Genomic DNA, 15,746 nt, shown 5'->3' with positions numbered 1-15,746 from the left:
ACTGGGTGGACACACCGGAAGGAGACTAGGGGAGGTTTCTGAAGGGATTCCCAAGGTGCAGGGTGGGGATTGAGCTACCATGGGACCCAATGGGAAAGATGGGAGTGAGGAAGATATATGCAGTCCCAAGGGAGATTTGGCAGAACCTTCCAGGGAAACTAAATCAGTCTGGAATGTACAGTCTGGTTCTACTGTTAGGATTTGACCCAGTCATAAGAGGGATACTAACTGATCTGGGAGCATACAAATTGTGCAGCAAAGGCTACACCAGAGACAGTGATCTCTACAAGGAAGGAAAACTGTTACCATGTGAGCATTGGCGTCAACTATATGATATGCCCAGAGGCGCCTTTTTGGGATACGGCCAATTGATGAAGCGTTTAGCGGAGTTATGGAGCAAAACCCCTGAGGAACCAGTGCTGAATCCCCTACTACAACGGGTGTTATATGTGGGCGGGAGTAGAGTAGGAATCTCAACCCCGTATAAGGGGATAGAGGACTTGAAATAGAGACCCAAGCTTGGCATCAAGGAGACATGGGAAAGACACATGAGACATTAGAAAGCTGAGGAGCCATGGACGCAGGTCTGGGAACAGGTGAAGATGGTGTTTAGGAATGCAAGATTCAGTTTAATTCAGTATAACATTTTCCAAAGGGTGTATATGACTCAGTCTAAACTACATGTGATAAACCCACAGCACCCACCCAGTTGTCCTTGCTGTGGCAAAGCATCAGCAGGGTACTGGCATATGACTTGGGACTGCCCATTGATTACAACATTTTGGGAAGAGGTGGTGGCGAAGTCGAACTCCTGGACCATATGAATAGTGCATTTGGATGCACCCCAGAGGTATGCTTGTGGGGACTGTTATCGGGGTTAGGCGGGCCAAAACAAGGAAGGCAATTCTTATTAATACTGTCCAAAACAGAATAGCGATATCTTGGAAGAATAAGGGGGCCCTCATTGAGAGACACACTTTGCTGGGGAATGGCACACACTGAAATCTTAAGGGGGGCTGGAACTGAAGAGGAAGAGGGGAGAAGTTTGGACTGGGGTCAGATGCTCAATGAATTGATGTCAATGCAGGAGTAGCAACCACATTGAACGGGAGCACTTGGAATGATGAGGACGATGGGATGTATCGGGAGGGGGAGGATTAGGAAGCAAGAGGGAATGGAGGGTGGGGTACTCCAGCAGGAGAATGCTCAGGCTACCTGTCTATTGTGATGTTGTTAAGATTGACTGTACCAACTGCATTGTTGATTTTGTTGAGTGCAACACGTGTATTACAAGAAAACTGAATAAATAGATGTAAATAAAAAACTATTGAAATACCAGGAATACACTGCATTGGAGTGGTCGCATGTTTAAGGAAGCACATTTACAAAAGTCTCTGAATGCTGGGCATTTCATATAAAGCAAACTAAAGGAATATTAAACAACGGGTTGAATTGGAAGTGTGTTACAAGTACACCCATGTCTATTGAATACCGAACTGAATGACAACTTTACAAATAAGCAGATCCTTAATATATTGAGTTCATTAAAAAATATATTGAGAACTTTAAATTCAAGTAAAACCACTACATGCTGAATTCTAAAATTAACGAAACTTTAAATCCAAGGAAAACCATTGTATGCTGAATTCCAAAGTGAATGGAACTTTAACATTGCACCAATGAGCAGTATTTTGAATACAATTGTGTCAAAACTAAATACAACAGAAAAATACATTGAAAACAGAATTAACTGGAACCCTGAAGTTTATCAATCAAGGTGTTTAGGACATTTATGGTGACAAGGAGCATTAGAATTGTGCTGTGTAACAATAAGGTGCTCATGTGCATTGTTGTGATTATCTGTAAAGACATAGGAAATCGACTAAAGAAATGAAGGTGCAGTGCTGTAGTGATGGAGTACCTGGTTTTGCTGCTGAGACAGCACCACTTAATTATAGAAACAGGGGTTTGGTTTTGCTCTTTAAGATAGGAGAGCTTAGCTGGTGATGATAGGGGCTTGAACTAGTTGCAAAACCGGGAGGTATTAGTAAAGGAATGTATCCATTAAGTTCATGTTGATTAGTTGTTTAGCTGGGAGGTATCAAAGTTGTGAAATGGCTGGACCTAACTCGTTGCAGAGATGGAGGTATGGCTGAGGTAATCGAAATGACTACCTTTTTAAGGGTATCCAGTTAAAAGGTCTAAAAAAAAATTTCGAATGCAATAATGTCAAAATAAATAATGCCGAAAAAAAAATTCGAATGTGTGTTTTTTTACATTTTTTTTTGGTTTAGCTAGTAAAAATAAATTGTAAAAAATAAAAATAAAAAATAAAAATAAATTGAAATCATTTTTTTTCCACATTTTATTTTCGACATTATGGCATTCGAAAACATGTCAGTCGACATATTCACTATAAACCCTTTTTTAAGCCAGCAGCAAACAGAGGATGTTGGCCCCAACGAGTGGTGGGTGGCCCACTTCTACAGATTGAACACGCAAGGCCAGTCGCTAGAGGTGTAATTCAGCGCTCTGTTGTGTGTTGCTGTTTGGTACTCAGGTTGACGTAGGCTGTTAAAGATTAGGGTCTTCATTATCAGATGCATCCACAGTATCTTTGTTTTCCAATTCAGAATTCTCTAGCTCTTTCATGACCTCATCAATGAAATCGCTAGAATTTTGTTTGTATGAAACAGCCAGCTTAATTGCATCAGAGAAAATCGTTGGTAACATCTGCAGCAGACACAAAATAAAACAGCAGGTTGAACTTCTTGGCAAAGTTGAAACTTTTCAGAGTGGCTTTCAAATCCACATGAATTTTATTAACGACAACAATACAGGGAATTTCTGGCCTGAACTCTCCAAACTCTTTGTACCATGTGTTCAGGTTCTTGTACGTGACCTTCCGTTGAACATCAAATACCATGATACAGGCATGAACTTTGTGGTAATATGAAACGTGCATACCTTGGAACCTCTCTTGTCCAGCTGTGTCTCAGAAAGCTACAAGGACTGTCTTCCCATCCACTGTGGTTGTATAATTGAAGAGCGTGAGAGCAAATGTAGAAAGCTGCTGAGGGCGGAATCCATCCATCAGGAACCTCTCCATTAACTTGGACTTCCCCACAGCACGGTCACCAAGGCAGATCATCTTGACGTTCTCATCTGCATCATACTTCTCCTGATCCAGTTCTGGCACCCCAAGTCCATCTCCGTCCATAGTGGGTCTGATGGGTACAATATTCTGATCCCCCTTTGCTGAACACACTTCTTCCTCCTCTGCCTCCCCCGTGTTGCCACTTAGCTCATGTGTGCTGCCGGTTTCATAAGGCGCGCACCCGGCGGTGTCCCATGGCATCTTTGCAGATACGCAACGAGCATCAGGAAGCGAACTTACTGCGCCTGCGAGCGGAAGTTTATTCCAAAACAGTCAAAATATTCACATGGCCACGCAGTCACGCTGCCTACACCAGGTGTTGGCAATCATGACTACACGCCCCTCAGTCCGCAGGCACATATACATGCCCAGAACAACTGCAGAAAGGCAGGCCCTGGTCCAGGACTTTTACGGGGTGGCACACTTCCCCAAAGTGCTCTGTGCCACTGATTGCAACTATGTGGCCCTAGGTCCACCTAGGTCCACTGAGCACATCTATCGCAACCGCAAGCACTGGTATTCCATCAACGTGCAGGTTGTATGCAATGCCAAGGGAATCATCACCTCTGTCTATGCAAACTATCCTGGGTCCACTCATGACAGTTTCATATTCAGAATGTCAGCCCTACAACGGGACCTGGAAGCTGGGAGGCATGGCAACACATGGCTCATTGGTGAGTACAAATGCCTGTGCACATGCATGCATGTCACACACAGACAAATACACAAATCCAACTAATGACAACCATTATCACCCTCCCCAGGGGACAGTGCCTACCCTCTGAGCACCCACATGATGACACCAATACGGAACCCCACCACACCACCCCAGGTAAGATACAGCGCAGCCCATATTGCAACCCAGGGCATAGTGGAGCACACATTCGGAGTGCTCAAGTCACGTTTCTGCTCCCTTGACCACTGTGGGGGGCAGCTACTATATGCACCCCGAGTAGTGTGCAGGATCATTGTGGCAGCATGTGTCCTGCACAACGTTGCAACCCGGCGGGGCATACCAGTGGACATGGTGGCGCCCCCACATACCCAACCACACGCACGGACGCTGCCTATGGGAGGGGAAAGGGCATGTGGTGAGGCAGCCCGTACCCAGCTTGTGGCTACATTTTTCACCTAAACTCTGCCCCCCCTGCGGAGTGTACACAGGCCTGGCACATTCCAGGTGACAATCGATGATGACAAAGGGACAGTTAAATGTCCCAACCTTAACACCCTGAGAATGTGTCCTTGGAACTGCAGCATTGTGTGCATCCCTAGCCACTTAAACAAACACAATCCCGTGTGACCAAAAGGCAGACATGCAAGCTACATATTCCAACCCCCCCCCATGCAAAATAGCACATCCAAATGCTGGTATGTCACCTAAACCTCCCTCAACCCCATGTCACCCACCCCACACACCATGCCATGGAATGCAATGTGAAAACCACAATAAAAAGATCAACACACATGACACAGCTGTCACAAAGCGCACTGTTACAAATGTAAACAGGCCACAGACAATCCCCTCAGACACGGACTCTGAAGAAAAGAGTGAGCAAAAACATCCAACCTATACTAAAAGTACGTACATGCATGCCACCAAAGGTCTGAACACCAAAACCTCGAACCTTTGGTGGCATGCATTTCAGGGAGAGAAGAAAAGAAAATGCGGGTGCTGCTGGGTTGTCCCCTGCAACACCCCGCTCAATACACCACACAGTACAGTGAGTGGTGTCAGCGACCTGGAAAGCCCTGCAGCTGCATAAAAAACAAAGGAAACAAATGAGCCAGCAGCGCCAGTTCACGATCACGAAAGTCAATGTGAACATGTGCAGCAGGGACACAGCATGTCTCAGAAGGCAAGTAGTGTGTGGGTGGGTGGATGTTGGGGTGGGGTTTGGGGTGTGTTGTGGGGGTGTGTTTGCAGGACGATGCAATGCATGTGAGCATGGAAAAAGCATGAACCCACAGTGTAACATACATTTACCATGTGAACCACTCTGTTGTGGACACATCTGCAACGGAAACATATTGCTGATCATGTGACACATCATAAGCAAAGCCAACACAGGACTATCAATTTACCAGCATAACACATCACAAACACAGGACCCAACAGTGACAATGTCAGACAGTGAGTAAACGCCATAGAACAAGTGCCTCAATGTGACATTGCCACCACACGTCCCCCTACCATCATGAGAGTGGCCTCGACAGCTAAAGGGGGCATGGGACCGTATACACCATGAAGTGCATCAACAATGTATACAGTCAAGGCAATACATGAATTAGCAAAATGAAATCATGCAGAGTCAACAATATACTCACCAAAATGCAGTCCAACCATGCACTGGAGAAACCATCATGTATCACCACTAGGGGTGTATACACACGTTGGACTTCAGACTGGCCACAGATATGACGGAAGTCCAATGCCTCTGTGTAAGTTACTGTCACACGGTGCCATGCTTGCAAGCCCATGGAAAGGGGAAGCAGGAGTGGCATATGTGTCCGGACCCCAAGCCACAAACACGAGACAAGCCTGTATGGGCCCAGCCAGAACACACAGTGGATGCCATCGGATGCCATATAGCACGACACTGCAACATAAATGCACAATAGACAAAAAAATAAAAATGGCCACAGTGGACCCAGGTGCGGGTGGAGGGGGGGCACACAGGAGGGGGAGGTGCAGGGTGCACCTCAACACCCACATGTGTCGAGGTTGAGACAAAAAAAAAATCCTCCATCGGCTCATCGTCTTCACGACATGACCTGAGTGAGAGATAGGTCGTCGTCATCACCCCTGGTTGTACATCAAGAGGTGCGCGTGGCACAGGTGCCTGACCACGCATAGCCCCAGCAAGCCCCTCCACGGCAGCAAGCATGCAGGCCTGGTGAGCTTAGTTGTGCATGAATCCCCATGCACCACCTCACGTGAAACACAGAGTTCCTCCTGGAAGGATGCACGTGTTACACAGAGTTCTACCAGGGAGGCCTCACGTGACCGAGGGACCTTCTCCCGGCTTGCATGGAGTTGATCGTTGAGGGTGCGTTTCAGGTGCTCCATCCTCTGTTCTGACTGTGTCTCCTGGCCCACGATAAGAGCAGCCAGAGTAGTTCTGAGGGAGGAGATATCTTCCCTCAGGGCTTCCCTGTGGGCATGTGCCTCAGCAGCAATAGCTGAGCGCACAGCCACCAGTTCAGCCCGGCAGGCCCTGTTGGACGCCACCGTGCCCAGCCTGAGTGAGCAGCACATGGACTGCATTGCCTGCTGCTGGAGCTCCACCTGCCTTTCAGGGGGGAGAATGGAATGAGCCACACGTTCCATGCCTTGAGCCAACATCTCAATTGCTCACCCCTGTTGCTGCGCAATGACATACATGGCATTCTCCCACCCAGTGTTCCCCCGTGGCACCACGCCGTTGGGCCCAAGGAGACGGGGTCCCTGCTGTGCCGGAACAGCATGCGGGTGCAGGACTGAATTCCTCCGTCGATCTGCTGCCCCAGGTACAGGAGCAACTGGTGTGGAGTGTGACTCTGCACCGGTAACCACCACAGGCTGACATTCCAACACTGACTGGCTCCTTGAGGGGTCTACCCCCACTGCAGGTGTGGCGGACAGAACAGAATCCATTGCAGAATCACTCACCGTCAACGGCATGGATTAATGAGCATCCGATTCACCATCTGAGTCCGAGAGATCCTCAGAGCCGTACCCAGAGGCAGGCCTGGACAGTATGACCTGGAGCATCGAGGGATGTTCGTGGCCTACCACCCCACGACCACCACTGGTGGATGGTTGGTGATCTGAACCCTCCACCCTGTCTGCCATCTCCTTCTCCACTGCTTCCGGTGCATCATCACCTCTAACAAAAAAAACATGAGCACACATGTCAGCAGCACATACCACACACATAGACAACACAATATTGAGGGCCAACACATGAGGCAGCCATGTCACACACAACACAAACTCTGGCATGCATGCAGTGGCAATGAAATGGAAGAGGACCCTGAAAGCAGACATGGATGCATGTCAAATGCGAAACCCACACATGTACTGCATGTTGCATTTCAACTGCATCACACACAACCTTTTAGCAGGCATATATCTTAGCCGAAAATTACAGATGTCAACAAAGAGATGGCACGTAGCATAGCCATGGCACAATTCCCAAATAGCCACAGCAGTAAGTCAAATAGAAGTGTCCATGACACATGTAAAATGCATGTCAACATGCACTACAAGAACATAAATAGCAATAAAAGCACTTGTGTGCACCAACGCAAGTGCTTTGAAATACAGTGAAGGGAGGCACATGGATACATACGTGGCAGGTAACTTTGACAACACACAAGTGAATAGGCATGTTGAAGGGTGAAATATGGCTCAGAAGTGCGTGGGTGCAGTGCAGCACATGTGTACGTCCTCAACGATCAACCGAACCAAAAATGTAGTGATGTTAATCTTGTGACATGAGGGCACTGTAAGGGCAAGTGCAGTCATCATGTGCAAAGTGTTGGCACTGGGTTGTAGGGATGCACTCCGACCCCCGGGCAGGCAGGGAGCCAGTGCATGCCTCTGAATGGCTGACCACAGTACTGAAGTGTTTGCAGGTGTCAATTACATCATCTGAGACAACTGAGACTACAGCACATGAGAGGGGGACAGAAAGCAGGACACATGAGGAACCATCACAAGTACACCTATGCAGGCAGAAGCCACAACACCAGTCGCCTGGAGGTAGGGTGGCTGTAACAGAGGGAGGCCTGTGCTCGACACAGCCACGGACACCATAAATATGTGCATGATGATGAAGTGACCCTGAGTGAGCATGATGTGGATGACCAAAACCCATGAGCCGGATAAAATACTGGAGATGTGGTACAATGAGTAGCCTGCCACGGACCCATAGGTGTTACGCTCATCTGGTATCCACGGGGGTGCCACATTATACTGGATGGAGGTCTAAGCGCTATCCCGGGCCCCTCTCTGCTTGGTTATGTGCCAGACATTGGGTAGCGCCTATAACAGGAGAATGGAGGGTTAAGATACTGGTTCTGTGATGGGTGGACTCCCACCTCCCTCTGGTCCAAATCCCCTCCCTTGGGGTTATTGCTCACCTTAGGTTTTTTTGTGTTGGACTCTCCGTCCTGCGTCTCTGTGCAGGGGCGCGTGGTTAGTGCGGGTGTTCCATGGACCTAGTTGCTTCACTGGTCCATGTGCCCTTATGTCGGGTCCAGACCGGCTGTGACTCCGACTCTGTTGCTGTCTTCCAGGTGAGTTATAATGTCTTTTCCGTCTTTATTCTGTCTCTTTCTTTCCCTCCGTTTTCTCTGTCTTCTCTGCGTCTTGCTCCACTACGCTGTTCCCTAACAATGTCTCCTTTTGTTTTCATAGGGATGGTTGCGATCTCGGAGTTGCTGCGCCGATGGCGAAGACCACAGTGAGTTATTGATGCGCGGAGCGCTGCGCTGTTTATTGGTGTTAATTGCTAATCTGTGTTTTCTTCTCTTCTTTGTACAGGTTGCGGTGATGTTCCGGAGTGATGAGTGATCGAAGCACTGCTTGCCCAGGTAAGTGCTTTGTTAATGCTGACCTTGTTCCTTCTCCCTTGCAGGTTGCGGTGAAACCCGGAGATGGGCGAGGCAAGAGAAGCGCAGGGTGCTGCCAGGACTCGCTGCTTGCCCAGGTAAGAATTGTTATTAATGCTGTCCTTGTTTCTTTACCTTTGCAGGTTGCGGCGAACTCCGGAGATGGGCGAGGTAAGCGAAGCACAGGGTGAATTCAAGGCCGGTTACTTCACAGTTAAGTGTTCTTGCTCGCTAATTCTGTTCTTGTTCTTCCAGGTTATTAATGGAATCCGGATCTAGGGCTTCAGGATCGGGCCGCCGTGGAAGCAGATGAGCAGGAGCTGGACACAGTGAGCGTTACGCTGCAGGAGTGCAGAATAACGCGAAGCATGTTCTGCTGTTTGGGAGTGGTTTAAATAGCCCAGGTAAAGTAGTTCCAGGCCAAGTAGTTCCAGGCCCAGCCACACCCAAAACACTAGACCGCATGGCTTGGTTCTAAAGAACTGAGCTGTGTAATAGGCCTCCATGTTGGATTGAGGACCAAAACTGGTATTGCTTTATTCCTTATACTGAGCCTGGCGCCAAAGGCGCCAGGACTGACTCCATGTATGTTTCTGATGGAGTTTTAAGGCCCTTGGGGCTAGTGTTAAGGGCTTTAGCCCCACTGCTGCCAGGGGGCTGTTATACCCAAGGGGGTCAGGGGCATGGATTCTGACATAGGGGCTTGCAGGGAATGCAATGGTCCATGAATGAACACTCATGTGCGCTCTGAGCCTGTGCCATCTGCAGGGTCCAAGTGAGGCAACCTGCATCAAGGACAAAGGATGTACCCCACAGCACAGGTATGGCAGGGTTGCACAGGGAAGTGTGCATGTACACAGGAAAGGAAACAGGCCATTGCAGTAGTCCAACACGGAAACTGCCAGTAATTGGAGACAGTGAGCTACAGGGTGGTGTAGAGGCAAGGAAGCATGCCCGTGAGGAGGAGCAGCTTGCAGGGTGGCCTCACATAGCCGTCAGTCATGTGACGGCATAGGCTGAGTGTTGGGTGGAACTATACCACAGGCTATATGCAAACATGTCAGTGAGCTTGTACATGGACAGGAGAGGCTGCCGAGTGACTTGCATGTAAGTAGGGTGCATGTGTGGTGACGAGGACTGCCCCCATGCGCAGCACATGTCCTGCATGCAGGCTGCATGACGACAAGCATGCATCAGTAAAGCATTGCATGTATCACACTTGTCACTCATTAATACATAGCCTGAACACAAGACATCACACAAGCGAAACACACGTGGGCTGGACACACACGCATCAAGACTCACCGGACGTTGCGTCATAATCCGGCATCTCTCCCACTCCCTGGATAAGTCCCTGATCGATAAACTCCACAGCGATTTCCTTGTGCAGAGTGAGTTCATCCTCCTCTGGTGGTGGCCCACTGCCAGTCACCAGAGTCAGGGAGTAATTAGAGGCCTGCTTTTGTTTTGCACAGCGTCGGAGGTCAGTCCAACGCTTGTAGCAATCCTGAGCTGTGCGCCTCTCATATCCCATGGCACTCACACTATCCGCAATGCACTGTCAGTGGACCGGACGCTGGGCAGGAGTAGTATGGCAACTTGAGCCCACCAGCATATTGCGGTCATGTGCTGACACGTAGTCCACAAGGAAGTCCAGTTCCTGTTTATTAAAAGGCTTCTTCCTTGCCGTGCCAGAGGCCAGAACTGTGTTTGGGGTCCCCGCCTCTTGCGCAGAAGCACACTTCCTCCTCTTGGCCGGTAGTGCAGAACCTTAGAGGCAAATGCTGCTCTGGTCAGTAGGGGCAGTGGCAATGGTGGACTGGCCAATGGGAGTAGGAATTGGTATGAGGACAAAAGGCCTGGATTGTGTGATTGGCTGCTGGGTGCTGTTGCCAGGACCCAGCAGCACAACTGCCTCAGTGCCAAGGGCTGTGACCGACAAAGTCCTGGCTGGCAGACTCACTGCCGGGATGGTGTTCGCTGCATCTGCCCATACAGCTCCCACCACCTGGCTGCTTGGGGCAGCAGATGTCAACACTGCGCCAGATACATGTGCCTTGGTCACAGCTTCCTTGGACACACGTGGCTTGGCCTTCCTCACCGGAAAATCTGCCTGGGAGTCCTGTGCCAAAGCAGCCTGCGCTGGCTGACCCCGAGCCTGGGTGGTGGTTGCCACAGCTGCACCTGCAGCTTCCACCACCGGGTGGCCCGTGCCAGCAAATGACAGTGGCTGTGGGGTCAGATGTGCGCCGGGGATGACTGCAGCAGTAGCACCTCCCTGAGCCGCTTGGGGTGGTGGCATGGCTGTCCCAGCAAGCTGTCCAGGGTCGGACTGCACCGGTAAGTTCCCATTGAACAACACTGGTGCAGGACCCGTTGTTGGAGGCAGTCATGGCACAAATAGCGCCATCACTACCACCGATCTCGGAATGAGGCCCATGGATGCTGATGTCATGGTCATGCATGGTGTACACGTTGGTGTGTCTGAGTAGTGTGTGTGTGTGACTGGAAAATGGCATGGATGCATGTGTTGTGGATTTGTCTGAGGTGAGGAACGTAAATAGTTCAAGACTGCCACAGAACAGTAGACCGATGACAGAAAAAACCTTCCTCCCAAGAGCGTGGCCTGCAGGGTATAATATACCTGTCAAGTCAGGGGCTTGGGCGAAAAGTCAGGAGCAGCAACAGAGCTAGGAGAAAGAACAATGTCAAAATTCAATATCAAGAACTCCAATGGTACAAACCCTGCAGCACCTCCCTTGGTAACCCCACTCTTACCTGCTGTGTGATGTGAGACAGCAGTGAACCTACTTGACAGTGAAGACCACGTTAGAAGAAGGGTTGATCAGTGTCCAGATGACTTGATCCAAGTGTTGACAGTCCCAACAATCTAACCCGAACGGCACAAGGGCGCATCTACAAATGTCCCAATAATCCAAATAAAAAAAGGAAAACAGCAAAGCGTCCCAGGTAGTTCACCAAGAAGTGTGGTAGACTAGTAACCAGAGGAGAATCACAGCACAGTATTCCACCAGTTACTTTGTGTACACTTGGCCAGTAAAGAAAACAGCAGAGTATCCCAAGTAATCCACCAGTTCGTTATGCACACCCTTGGCTAATGGAAAAGTGCAGCAAAGCGTCCAAAATCCTCCATCGGATAGATAGTGAAGATGTGAAGGGGAAAAGAGCTGATGCTGTGAGAGGAAAAAGTAGTAGGATAACAAGGTAAAAAAAAATAGTAGACAATACTGGAGTATCCCGCGGAAGAAAAGCCGGGACCAATTGCAGACAGACTTTTTTAAGTCTATGGGTTAAATGTTCGAGGAGGAGATCGTGGTACCCATAACTTCTGGACATGCCCATCTGCCCTCCATTTTATCTTGCACAGAGAGCGGACCACCTCTCCCAAGAAGGCTGTCTTCTTCACCCAGAAATCAGAACTCTGAACCTTCACGGCTGGTTTTTGAGAGGTTAAGATACAAAGATTAGGACCTCCCGGAGGACGTCATGGGGGTGTTGCTTTCGGCCAGAAGGCCAGCAACAAAAGCACTATACTGCTGCCATTGGAATATGTTCTGCAGCTGTGAATGGCTGAAGACATTGATACTTTCACTTAAGATACCCCCATGGTTCTTTCTTTTCGGCTACACCTTGCGCATCAGTGGCTGCAGGTGTCCACTGCCAAGGGTTGTCTGGCACGTTATCCATCTTAAAAATGCAATGCTCTTATTTTAAGATGCCTATTGTAATACAGTTTCTTAAGGGACTGACAAATATCTTTACACCGGTCCTTTTTATAATTCTGGTTTGGGACCTACATTTGGTGTTAACATTTTTGATTGGGGCTCCATTTGAGCCTCTCAATAACTGTCCACTCAGATTGTTAACTTTAAAGACCATTTTCCTGGTTGCTATCAGCTCTGCTACTAGAGTGAGTGAGCTACAGGCATTATCATGCACACCTCATTTAACCACATTTTCCAGAGAGAAGCTAGTTTTGAGGGTTTGGCCCTCCTTCCTTCCCTTTGGTGTCCGAAATCCATCTGAAACAAAAAATCACCTTACCAGCATTTTATCCACCACCTCATCCTTCCAAGGAGGAAGAGAGGTTACATAGACTGGATCCTAAAAAAAGGGCTTTAAGCTTTTACATCACCAGACTGGCAAACGTTAGACAAGATGATCAACTCTTCACTGGTTATATCGGACACAGATTCCAGTTCTTGCCGCAAAGACAGGGAAACTGCAACCTCACGATCTTTGCAGTTTGAATCTTGGGACGCAGAGGCGGTGTGTGTAGACTGAGCGGGTGGGTCTTGATGACTTTGTGATACTGAATTTGTTAGACAGGTAACTTGGCGTAGTATTAGAGATGCATTTGTATGTGATGCCCAGAGTTTTGAATAGTATGGGTTCGTGGATGGGCAACCAGTGCACCTTCTTTCTGGATGAAGAGATTTAGGTATGTTCAAGGCAGCTGTTATCACGTTATTGTGTATGATCTGCAATGCGTTAATGTTGCAGGTGCTGGTACCAGCAAATAAGGAGTTGCAGTAATCAAGTCTGTAGCTGATAAGAGCTCCGACAATGGTGGTGCAACTGTCCTCGGAGAGGAAGGGTCTGCATGCATTAATTACCTTTGTGTTTTATGCCGCTGAAGATGCAATAGCGTTTACATGTGTTGACAAAGAGAGACTCAAGGCAAGGTATACCTCAAGGGTTTTGACTTGTTGTGTGACAGGGATGATGTGCCATTGATGATGAAGGATTTGTAGGCTCCGTCAAGTTTATCTAACTGTGTGTGTGAGCCAACTAGGAGTAGCTCGGACTTCTCGTCGTTGAGGCATAGTGAGTGACTTGCCATCCATGCTTGGATGGTTTGGTAAATGGCTCCCAGTAAAGTGGAATCTCCTGAGATGGATAGGGAGATCTGTGTATCGTCTGCGTAGTTTGTGTATAGGATACCCTTCGCATCAAGAAGATCAAAAAGAGTTTTTGGGAAAATATTGTACAGAGTGGGCGAAACACAGGAGTCCTGCGGTACGCCGCATGTGACCGGGGCTGAGGGGGCCGCGTCCAAAGGGGAAAACACTCTCATTGATCTGTTAGATGGGAAGGATGAGATCCAGTCAATTGCTTTCTGAGAACAGTGTGCTGCTGAGGACAGATGTTGACAGAGGATTTGGTGATCAACCAAATCAAAGGCAGCTGAGAGGTCTAGTAGGAAAAGGAGGGCAAGTTTGCCCTTGTCTTTGATTTCATCCAGTTGATTCTTCAGGTCGAGAAGTTCAGTTTCCGTTCCATATCCCGGCCGGAATCTTGATTGACAAAGACCCAGGATATTGTTGGATTCCAAGTAAGTTTGGATTTGTAAATAGGCAACTCTGTCCATAATTTTAAGGAGGAATGGCACAATGGTAATGAGGCGGTAGTTCATTGGTATATCAGGGTCAAGTTTTTAACGCGGGTAGGACCCATGCATCTTTCAGGTTTGGCTGGAACAGAGTTGGAGACGAAAGAGGAGTTGACAAGCGTAGTGATGAATGGAGCGAGTGCTTCAAGACATTCTTTAATTCCAGTCCTTGGGCAAATATCCCCTGGGCATTTCGAGGGTTTGTATAAAACATAGTTCAAATATTCCTACTGGTGCTTCAAGGCTGAAACCAGTATGGCCTCCTCCCATTAAGAACCTTATTAGCACTTTTAAAGCAAAGTAGGGGTAGCGAAACCTGTATTTGCTACATGTGCCTGGGTGCTCTAGCCACACAGTACAGGACATATTGGATAAGAATATATCCACAACAGATACCAAAAGGAAGGAAGAGGACACATCACTTCCAATGTGCATCCATCACTGAGTGACAGTTTTTATGTTTATACTTGTAACCTCTTAAAGCAGAGCTTTTAAAGACACTGCTATCTAATATGTCATTTGAGTTGTACAAATGATTGGTACACAAACCTGATTCCTTTCTCTAGAGCAGGACAGCCCATAACATCCCCATTCAACCCTTAAATTGCTTTAAGAGTCCAAGTTTGTATTATTAATTATATGATTGCTTAGACATATCTTAAAATAGCTGTATCTATGTGAAATGTCCCACGCCCCCACAGTGCCACTTTCAACAACACAGTGGGGGTCATTACGAAGTTGGAGGTAGCCATGGCGCTATTAGCATACCCCCTTACCACATGCCAGGTCCTGGTTCCCTGAATGGGGAATTACCGGGCCATTCTAACCTTGGAGGACCCGGTATTTCCCCATTCAGGGAACCCATTCCCATTCCCATTCGAGCCCCCATAGGGCTCAATGGGAATGGGGACCATGCTAACAACGGGCCCGTTAACAACGTCCCATTAACAACGTCCCACTAAGGGAGCCTGGTAAAACCAGCCGCCCTTAGCGGGACGTGCTAAAGGACCTCGTAATACGGCGGTAAGAGGTTACCGGCGCCGTTAACCCCTTACCTCCAACCTCGTAATGACCCCTAATTTCTTTTAAAATGTCTACTACTCCACTACTTTTATCTAGCGCTGGGTAACCCGCCTGACGTTAGGGATGTCTGGATTAGGGTGGTGGGAGATGAAAGCAGGATGGCTACTAGTGTTCCCCAATCCAAATCAATCCAATGCATATGATTATCTTATTATTGATTTTAATTAAAACCCTTGAACCATCCTTGAGTCTCTGGGAGTTTGTGTAGCCATACAGAGAGGGGAACTGCGAATCAAGGCCACAGCACAAACATGAGAGGCCGGCTCCCAGGAGCGGTCGCATGGTGCATAACCCTTCCAATACACAATGAAGTACAGCCGACTTCTCTTAATGTGAGAATCACAGATTTCTTGCACTTCAATTTCGGGATACCCATTAACGCGCACAGGGCCAGGAGCAAAAGGTCTTCTATTGTGAGGGTCCGGGATCACAGGCTTTAGCAGGGAGATGTGGAAGAAAGGATGGATCTTCCATGTCAGGGGTAACTGCAATTGG

The 15,746-nt window shown here is 48.3% G+C and overlaps 1 protein-coding gene and 1 pseudogene across 2 annotated transcripts in view; both read right to left on the bottom strand.

The window, feature by feature from the left end:
- Nucleotides 1-15,746, bottom strand: part of TTC21A (tetratricopeptide repeat domain 21A) — a 1,029,691-nt gene that overhangs the window by 358,430 nt on the left and 655,515 nt on the right. The gene's annotated exons all lie outside the window — the stretch shown is intronic.
- On the bottom strand, nucleotides 2,575-3,220 carry LOC138570334 (rab-like protein 2A pseudogene; annotated as a pseudogene).

This window comes from Ambystoma mexicanum, chromosome 2q, assembly GCF_040938575.1.
Source record: "Ambystoma mexicanum isolate Mex_15411 chromosome 2q, UKY_AmexF1_1, whole genome shotgun sequence".
NCBI lineage: Eukaryota > Metazoa > Chordata > Amphibia > Caudata > Ambystomatidae > Ambystoma > Ambystoma mexicanum.
The sequence above is the reverse complement of the archived record's forward strand: the minus strand, read 5'-3'. Positions and strand labels throughout refer to the sequence as shown.